Source organism: Trachemys scripta, chromosome 16 (assembly GCF_013100865.1).
Source record: "Trachemys scripta elegans isolate TJP31775 chromosome 16, CAS_Tse_1.0, whole genome shotgun sequence".
In the NCBI taxonomy this organism is placed as follows: domain Eukaryota; kingdom Metazoa; phylum Chordata; order Testudines; family Emydidae; genus Trachemys; species Trachemys scripta.
The window spans coordinates 8,752,531-8,760,849 of NC_048313.1; the positions used below are offsets into that span (position 1 = coordinate 8,752,531).

The window sequence follows — 8,319 nt, forward strand, 5'->3', positions numbered from 1 at the left end:
TGGGTTGGGGTTTCTGTGGGGGGCAGTCGGAGGGAGTGGATGGGGGCAGGGTGGAGCTACCCTCCCTCCCCGTGGAGTGTCCTATTTTTTGAATGTTAAAATATGGTCTCCCTGCCCTTCCCAGTGCAGCCCTCCATTCACAGCAGGCTGCAACATGAGGTCTCAGCTACCTCACTCCCTCCCTCTCTTTCCTGTTGGTAGTGGCCAAGGGAATGCTGGGAAATGTAGTTCTTTCCCTGCTCCAGGGCTGGCTCTCTAGGCAGGGAGCTAACCAAGGAACTACAGCTCCCAGGGCCCCCTGCTGGTTCTCAGCTCCCAGGCTGGATCCCTGCTGCCCCTGCAAATGGGCTGCCCCAAGCACCTGCTTGCTTTGCTGGTGCCTAGAGCCGCCCCTGTTCTCTGAACACCAGGGTTTCTGCTGCACAGATTTCGGTGTTCAACACTCCCTCCCTTGCATGGATTGTTTGTTAATGTCGCCTTACCCCTGTTTCCTGGACTCTGGTTTTCACCTGGGTGCAGGTGAGGAGGCTGTTTCACATCCTGAGAAGGGCCCCATCATTATGTAACATTTCCTTTTCCAGAGACCATGCTGTTCCCCATTTGATGGAGACTTGCTGCATGCAGCAATACTGGTATCTCGAAATCATAGGCCTGCTGATGCCCTGCGAACAGCCAGACACGTGTGGTTACTGTAGCTGCAGAGAGCTATTTATTATGCACTGGAAATGTTTTGGTTTGGTAGGAATGTTACATCAGTTGGAGCAGGAGCTTGTACGGTTGGCTTATTCTTTTAATCTTCCCCGTCCATAAGATCTCTTTCTTTCATATACAAAAATCAATATTTACTCCATTCTCACTGCCGTCGCACTGGCATTATCATTTTCTGCTCCAACAATTGGGCTTCTGCCTGCTTGATATCTCGCGCTTTGTCATTTCCTCGTGAGACGGGCTGATGAGGTGTAGAGCAATTTAACTGGGAACATTGGACGTAGTGAGTTATTAAAGATAAGTTGAATAATTTTCCTCGTGATTTGTCTCATTGCAAAACTTGAGCTAGTTTTCTTGACAAGGCAGACACTTATCAGCGCTCAGGCTGTGCTCGCCCAGTCCGATCCTGTGTAACAGCTGTGAAACAGTCTGTTTTGGCTAGATATCAACATGCCCTCCTCCCCCGTTGCCACAGGGCAGCTGTGCAAGGTCAGGTCTACACTCAGAAGGCTTTGCTGGTGCAGCTATACCAGTGTGCTGTACTGGCAATGCACTCCCCTAGTATGGACACAGCTTCTCCTGGCCAAAAGTGCACAATATAACTGATTACACACCGCCCAAGAGAAATAAGTCATGCTGGCAAAAGCGCACCTTTGCCAGTATAAATGCGTCTATACAGGGGTGCTACTGACACGGCTCTGGTCACAAATCACACCTCCTCACCAAAGCTGGGCAAAACCTTTTCACCAAGGAGAAATTTTTATGAAAAATCAATTTTTTCAGGACTCTGAAACTGTTCATGAATTTGGGTCAAATTCAATGAATTGTTTCAGCCAAAAAGAGCCTGAGGAAATAAATTTTGAAAAAGTCAAAACATTTCATTATGACTTTTCTTTTTGAAATGGCCTTTCGTTTTCAGATTTAGCCAATAAAACAAGTTACATATACAAAAAGAGAGAACTACCCAAATCAAAACGAAAAAAACAGGCAGAAAAATGTTTGGAGTTGACCAAAATGTTTTGGTCAATCCAAAATTAATTTTTTTTTATTCAATGAGCATTTTTTTTAAATTGGTTTTGGTTCAAATTAAACTGGATTTTTTTATCTTTACTTACTGGGTTTTTTGGTTCTGTCACCAAGCCAAAAAAAACATTATTCCATCAGTTCTACTCATCAGACCCCTGACTGATATAACTGTCAGCAAAAGTCTGTAGAGTAGACCTGGCCATAGGTACTTTTATGACCCTATATACCCTAATATCAGATACCTCACAATCTTTAATCCCCATATTGGTGCCTTACCTCACAGGGCTGTTATCCCCATGTTATGCGGTGGGGATGGGGCTGAAGCACATGATAGATTAAAGGTACCATTTTCAAAAGTACCTAAGGAGCCATTTTGAAAGGTTAACTTGGACACTTAAGGGTCTAAATGTCATCAAAAGTCAATGAGACTTAGTCCCATTTTCAAAAGTGGCTCCTTGCATTCATAAATCCCTAAGGCCTTGTATAGTCTATACAAGTTGGTTCCCTGTGATTGCCATATATAAGCACCATTACACTGGTATAGCTACGTTGGTAAAAAGTCACACCCCTGCCTGACGTAGCTGTCTCGCTATAACTTCCTAGCGTCGTTCAGGCCTTAGGCCAGATGGAAACCGTAGCTCCAGATCTGTTCGCCTCGTGACTGTTTCCCTAAGTGGTCTAATTGTCGCACAGACTCTGTAGCAGAGCAGGAAACTGAACCCAGCTCTCCCAAGTCCTTGGCCAGCACCCAAACCCAGGGACCGCAGTCCAGGGCAACTCTCCGGCGTGATGGAAAATTGGGGGGAAAACTTTGCAGATTTTTTTTTTTCTTCAAAAGTTTTCCTTCCCCAATTTTTTGAAATGTCAGTTTCAAAATATCAGAGATTTCAAAATTCAGAAAGTTCTGACCAGCTGGCTTGTTGCCTGGGAAATGAGGGAGGGTTTCATGGATATTTCATTTCCCCCTCTTTAAAACTCTCAGGCCTGCTTCATCTACATTCACCCTCCCAGCACCCTGGTGAGGTCAGTGGAAGCTAATTTGGAATGCAGGCGACAGCAAGAGGCAGGTACTCAGAGGAAAGACAATTAAGTAGAATCCTGCAAAACCAACAGCCTTTCCCAGCCTAAGCAGGAAGGCACTCAGTAGCAAAAGGATTTCTAGAGGTGCCTGGAACTTTAACGTCACAGACAGCACTAAAGGGGTGGGAAGGGGAGCCGGGAATAACTCTAGGCACTGGGGATGCTAAATCTCCACCAGCTCAAAGGCATTCTGACAGGCAAAAGGCTGAGTCACCAGCCTCCCCATCTGGGGAGCCGAGGGTCCAGGCTGCCCTGGAGGGAGCTAGTGCATTTAAGGAAGCGCTTCCACCTGACCAGCCATTCAGATTTCATTTCAGCCCAAGGAACGGGGCTGAAATGAAAACAAATTGGAACATTTGCCTTGTACGGACGCGCCTGGGGTAAATGTCCTCTCTGCATTTAAGGAGCAGTTGCATCTCAGCTGTGTTCTTGCATAACTTGGTTGCAAGATGCATCTGTAGCGAAGACCTTACAGAGGATGCTGTGATGAAGAAGAGGATGAGGTGTGTGTCCAGGTCCCTTGACCCAGTCTGCGGCTTGCTATGGAAAGTGATTCATGAAATCACACTGGAGTGTTTATATAAATGCCACCTCAGAACATTACCAAACCCAGCCCCAGGCGAGCCATTTCGCTTCCCTTGGGGATACAGACTGACATAGCCAGGATGTCAGCAGATCACCTATGACGGTGATGCCAAATGACAGGAAGGTTTAGCACCCTCCTCCATCCATGTAAGTTTCCAGAGCCACAACCTCGTGGGGGGAAATTCGCTCCTGCACCGTTTATGCCTCACTAAAGTACCTACCTGGGGAAGACATTTCTGACACCAGAGGGCTCTGTGATCTAGCAGACAAAGGCTGGACAAGTTCCAACAGCTGGAAATTGAAGGCAGAAAAATTGAGATTAGAAATGAGGTGCAAGTTTCTAACAGTGAAGATAATTAACCTTTGGGACAAGTTGCCTGGAAGGTGATGGATTCCCTGTTGCTTTCATCTTTAAATCAAGTTTGGGTGTCTCCTTGTACAAGTCATGCTCTAGTTCAACAAGCAATTCTGGGATGGGTGTAGGAATCTCTTGGTGTGATTTTTCTGGCCTGTGTGATGCAGGACTGGTCAGGCTAGATCAGTGGCTCTCAACCTTTCCAGACTACCATACCTCTTTCAGGAGTGATTTGCCTTGTGTACCTCCAAGTTCCACCTTACTTAAAAACTACCTGCTTACAAAATCAGCCCTAAAAATACAAAAGGGTCACAGCACACTAGTACTGAACAATTGCTGACTTTCTCATTGTTACCATATAATTATACAATAAATCGACAGGAATATAAATATTGTACTTACATTTCAGTGGATAGTATATAGAGCAGTATAAACAGGTCATTGTTTGTATGAAATTTTAGTGTGTACTGACTTCGCTAGGGCTTTTCATGTACCCTGTTGTAAAACTAGGCCAATATCTAGATGAGTTGATGTACCCCCCCCCCACGCCCCCCGGAAGACCTCTGCAGGGCCGCCGAGAGTGGGTTCGGGCCCCGGTGAAAAAATGTTTTCGGGCCCCCCAACAAGGGCGGACTGGCTAAACAGGGCCGACAAGGGGCGGGGGGGGAAGCCGGACCCGGAATTTTTTCAGGCCCCCCAGCAGGGCGGACTGGCTAAAAAGGGCCGACAAGAGCGGGGGAAGCCGGCCCCTGGGCCCCCTTCTGGACTCCCGGGCCCCGGTAATTTGTACCAGCTTTGCCCCCCTCTCGTCGGCCCTGCCCCCAGGGGTACGTGTGCCCCTGGTTGAGAACCACGGGGCTAGATGATTGCAATGGACTCCTCTGGCGTTGCACCTAGGACACTACGAAGTGAAGGGGCTTGAGTGGGACACCTTCCTTGTGCTGCCCCCTTCTTCCCTCCATAGAGGGGAGAATGTCCCCATTGGGCTGTAAGCAGGGCTGAATGAGCTCTCCCCTCACATCTAGTGACACAGGGCAGCAGAACCAGCTGTGCATAGCATGCCCCAATTCAGAGAGTCGCCCTAGCCTGAATCTCACCGGCTAAGCAGGGGGTAGGGATGTCAACTCCAACTCCAACTGAAAATTAAGGTTGAGGGGTAGGATGTGAATGTTGCTTAAAGATTCCTAGTTACTGTTTGACCCTCTCTTGCAGTGCTTGAACACAGAAGGGTTTAGAGTGGATTACAACTTCTTTTTTATGCTGAGTGATTATTAAAACATAAGTAGCTGGTTTAGGGGCTAAGCTTTAGATTTTGGGGGTGGGGGTAGCACTGCAGTGAAAGACAACTATGAAGCAGTAGTGTAGAGGTTACTTGTTACCCGCTGAAATCACTCAGAGCTGAGCTAAGCGGGGGGCGGGAGGGGAACGACTCTGGCATGGCAGCGAATGGGAAGCAGCGGCAGAGATGGCAGAAAGTAATGAGCTAGTGGCAGAGGCAGTGGGAGCAGCGGAGGCATCTCTTGATGCTCCCCACCCCCTTCAGTGGTGGGAGGTGGACCCATGTGAATGCACCTCTGAACTCTGGGTCTTTGCTGACTACGGCTAACCAACTAGGAGTGAGGTGCAGCAGAGAGAAAGGGAATCGATGTGTTAAAGGGACATTCATTCATCAGCCTTTCACACCACAAGATGGGAAACTGAGGCAAAGGACAGTGTCCAATGTACTGCAAGGTGGGAGTTTGCTTATGGTTACATGCTTTTGAATGTGGTTGTGATGTTTTCCAAAATTAATGCTGGGTTCTCTTTTAATAAAAGTTGTCTTTGGTAATACACAGAATTGCAAGTGGGGAAGTATTGCCTCTTAGAGGTGCCATGGGGGTATGGTTTATTTTTCCTGGATCATTGGGTGCTCAAGCCAGTTCTATTTCGTATTGCTAAGATACTGAACCCAACCCTTGTTGTTGCCAGGTCCACCTGCAGCAGGGTCACAAAATGACAAGAAATACAGAGGACAACCCCCTTCAGCGTTTGAATGCTGGGCAGCACATGCCTTAAAGGAGGCAGGAGTGGGATAAAAATTAAAAGGTAATGATTTCAGTTCAAGTAGCTTTCCCCATCCCCTCCACTCCCCCAGCTGAAGGGCTGGCATAAGCTGCTCCATAAATCAGGACTTTAAAAATGTCTTGATAATTTCCAGGTCATTTATATTGCTTGTCTCCCGCTCTGATCATTTATTCTACGTCACTTGCTTAAAATATAATTCATGAAAAGGAAGGGATTATGGGGAAATTTAATTTAGCTGAAGCCTAATGGAGAGAGTAAGTGTTTTCTCCCCACTGCACTTTGCCCAGTTTTGTCTGGGTTGGCACAAAGGGTCACTTGAGGCCATGGAGAAAAAACAGTAACCAAAACCACCACGCACAGCAACCGCCCACAGACGCAGCCATCTCCTTCCATGAGCTCAGCCAGCAACCCAGGAACACCAACACGGATTCAGCAAAACACTTATGCACCTACTTTAATTTTAATCAGGTGCTCAGGTCCTCTTGACTTCAGTCTGACCCAAAGCCCACTGCAATTGAGAGGCGTTTTTCCTTTGGCTTGAACAGTCTTTGAATGGCCTAAGAACACAGATCCTCTCTCTCACTTAAGCTAAAGGTGTAATTCCATTAGCTGGTAGCAGTAGTAGACTGTTGTCTGACATTGCCTTCCAACATGAATCTACACATAAATTGTGTCCATACAAATAAAACAGCCCGTTTCATGTTTACATTTGCATGTCGTCCAGGTTTCTTCAAGAGCCGCACAAACATGATGTCTCAAGTGCCCTCTGGAGTCACAGAGCTTAAGGGACCCAGGTGATAACCTAGTCTGATCTCCTGCCTCGCATAGGCCAGAAAGTCCCACCTGGGAATTCCTACATTGAGCCCAGTGACTTGTGGCTGAGCTAGAGTGGAGCGTTCAGAAAGAGACAACCTTGACCTTAACATTTCAAGTGACGGAGCACCTGGCAAGACAGAACCCAGGAGTCCTGACTCCCAGTCCCTCCTGCTCTAACCACTAGACCCCCTTCCCCTCCCAGAGCTGGGAACAGAGCCCAGTTCCCTGGGGATCCTGCTCTCGATTCTGTTTACCCAGATACTTACGATGGCAATGAGGGACATGTATCTGTATGCTTTTCCACCCACCTGCATTGCTAAAGCACTAGTCCCCGCAGGGCTGGGGCTCCCTGTACAGAAGTTGTGATGGGAAAACTCTTCTGGAATTCATGTACCACAAGGAATGTGCAGCTGGCACTGTGCTGACCCTGGTTTAGAAATACCTATGTGGGGAGAAGATTTCTGAGACCAGCGGGCTCTTTAATCTAGCAGGACAAAGCAGAATGAGATCCAACAACGGGAAGCCAAAGATGGAACAATTCAGGGTGGCAATGAGGCGCAGATGGTTAATTCACCCTTGGGACAACTTACCAAGGGATGCGGTGGATTTTCTGTCCCTTGGGGTCTTTAAATCGAGATAAGGGATCTCTTTCTACATGCCACGCTGGTGTTGGAATTGCTGGGTGATAACCTCTGGCCTGGGTTATGCAGGAGATCAGAGACTCAATGGTAGAGTGGTCCCTCGTGACCTTGAAATCTGAGTCCAAGAACTGTCTTTTTGCCCAGGACATGCCCCGTGCTATGGTCCGCTATAAATGAAGGCGAAATTGCACAGAGACGGTGAACCGCAAACCCTTCCAATTCGAGACAGTCTCACACTTCCCAGCTCTGGCTCTGCAGAGCCCCGTGAGATCCTATGTAGTGTTTGGGCTCGGACAGAATGAACCCGGGGCTCTCAACTGGTGACAACCCAGCCAAAGCAGCAACCCAGCACCCACGGGTGTTGAGGTTGGGCCGACATGGAAAAGTCAGCTCTGCGTGGCTACATCTGTCACAGCGTGAAAAGGCCGTGCCTCTGCCCGGTATGCCAACCCACCCCCAGTGCAGGTTCTGTTATGTTAATGGGCGAGTACTTCTATCAACATAGCTATTGTTGTTCAGGGAGGTGGTGTCCCTAAACCGACAGAAAAACGCTTTCTATCAGTGCAAGCGGCGTCTCCGCTGAGGAGCTGGGTCGGCATAGAGTCCCCTGAGTGAACGAGCAGGAAAGGCCTCATGAGACATGAACACGTGGGACTGTAAATCAGTCTGATCGTTAACTGGGAGCCTAACAGAGGGGAGATGGGAGAGGAGTGAAGTCCTGCTTGTTTTCCAACCCCCTTCTCCCCCCCTCCACCACCTGGTATCTCTAACCTTCAGAGCAATGTAAGTAGGAGACAAGAGACAGCAAGTGGATACCGACAGTCGGAGGGGAGGGAACAGGGCCCGTCTTTTTTTCCTGTATTTGAACATCACTCAGCACCACGGGGCTCTGAGCCATGTCGTGGGGTCGTCGTAGGCACCACCTTAACACACACCGCAATAAAAATAAGATAGAATTTAGTTACTAGCATGTGTCCGGGGTGGTTCCCGGTGTCTCCCGGAGGGCAGAATTACTTGATTTGCTTGTTTAATTTTATTTTTAAT

At 48.0% G+C, this 8,319-nt stretch overlaps 1 long non-coding RNA gene across 1 annotated transcript in view; it reads left to right on the plus strand.

The window, feature by feature from the left end:
• The window catches only part of LOC117888809, an 11,155-nt gene extending 3,044 nt beyond the window's left edge, over nt 1–8,111 (plus strand). The window contains exons 2-3 of the long non-coding RNA XR_004648374.1: nt 5,723–5,839; nt 6,543–8,111. This is a non-coding gene — a long non-coding RNA (uncharacterized LOC117888809). The remainder of the gene's footprint in view (nt 1–5,722; nt 5,840–6,542) is intronic.
• Nucleotides 8,112–8,319: the final 208 nt, after the last annotated feature.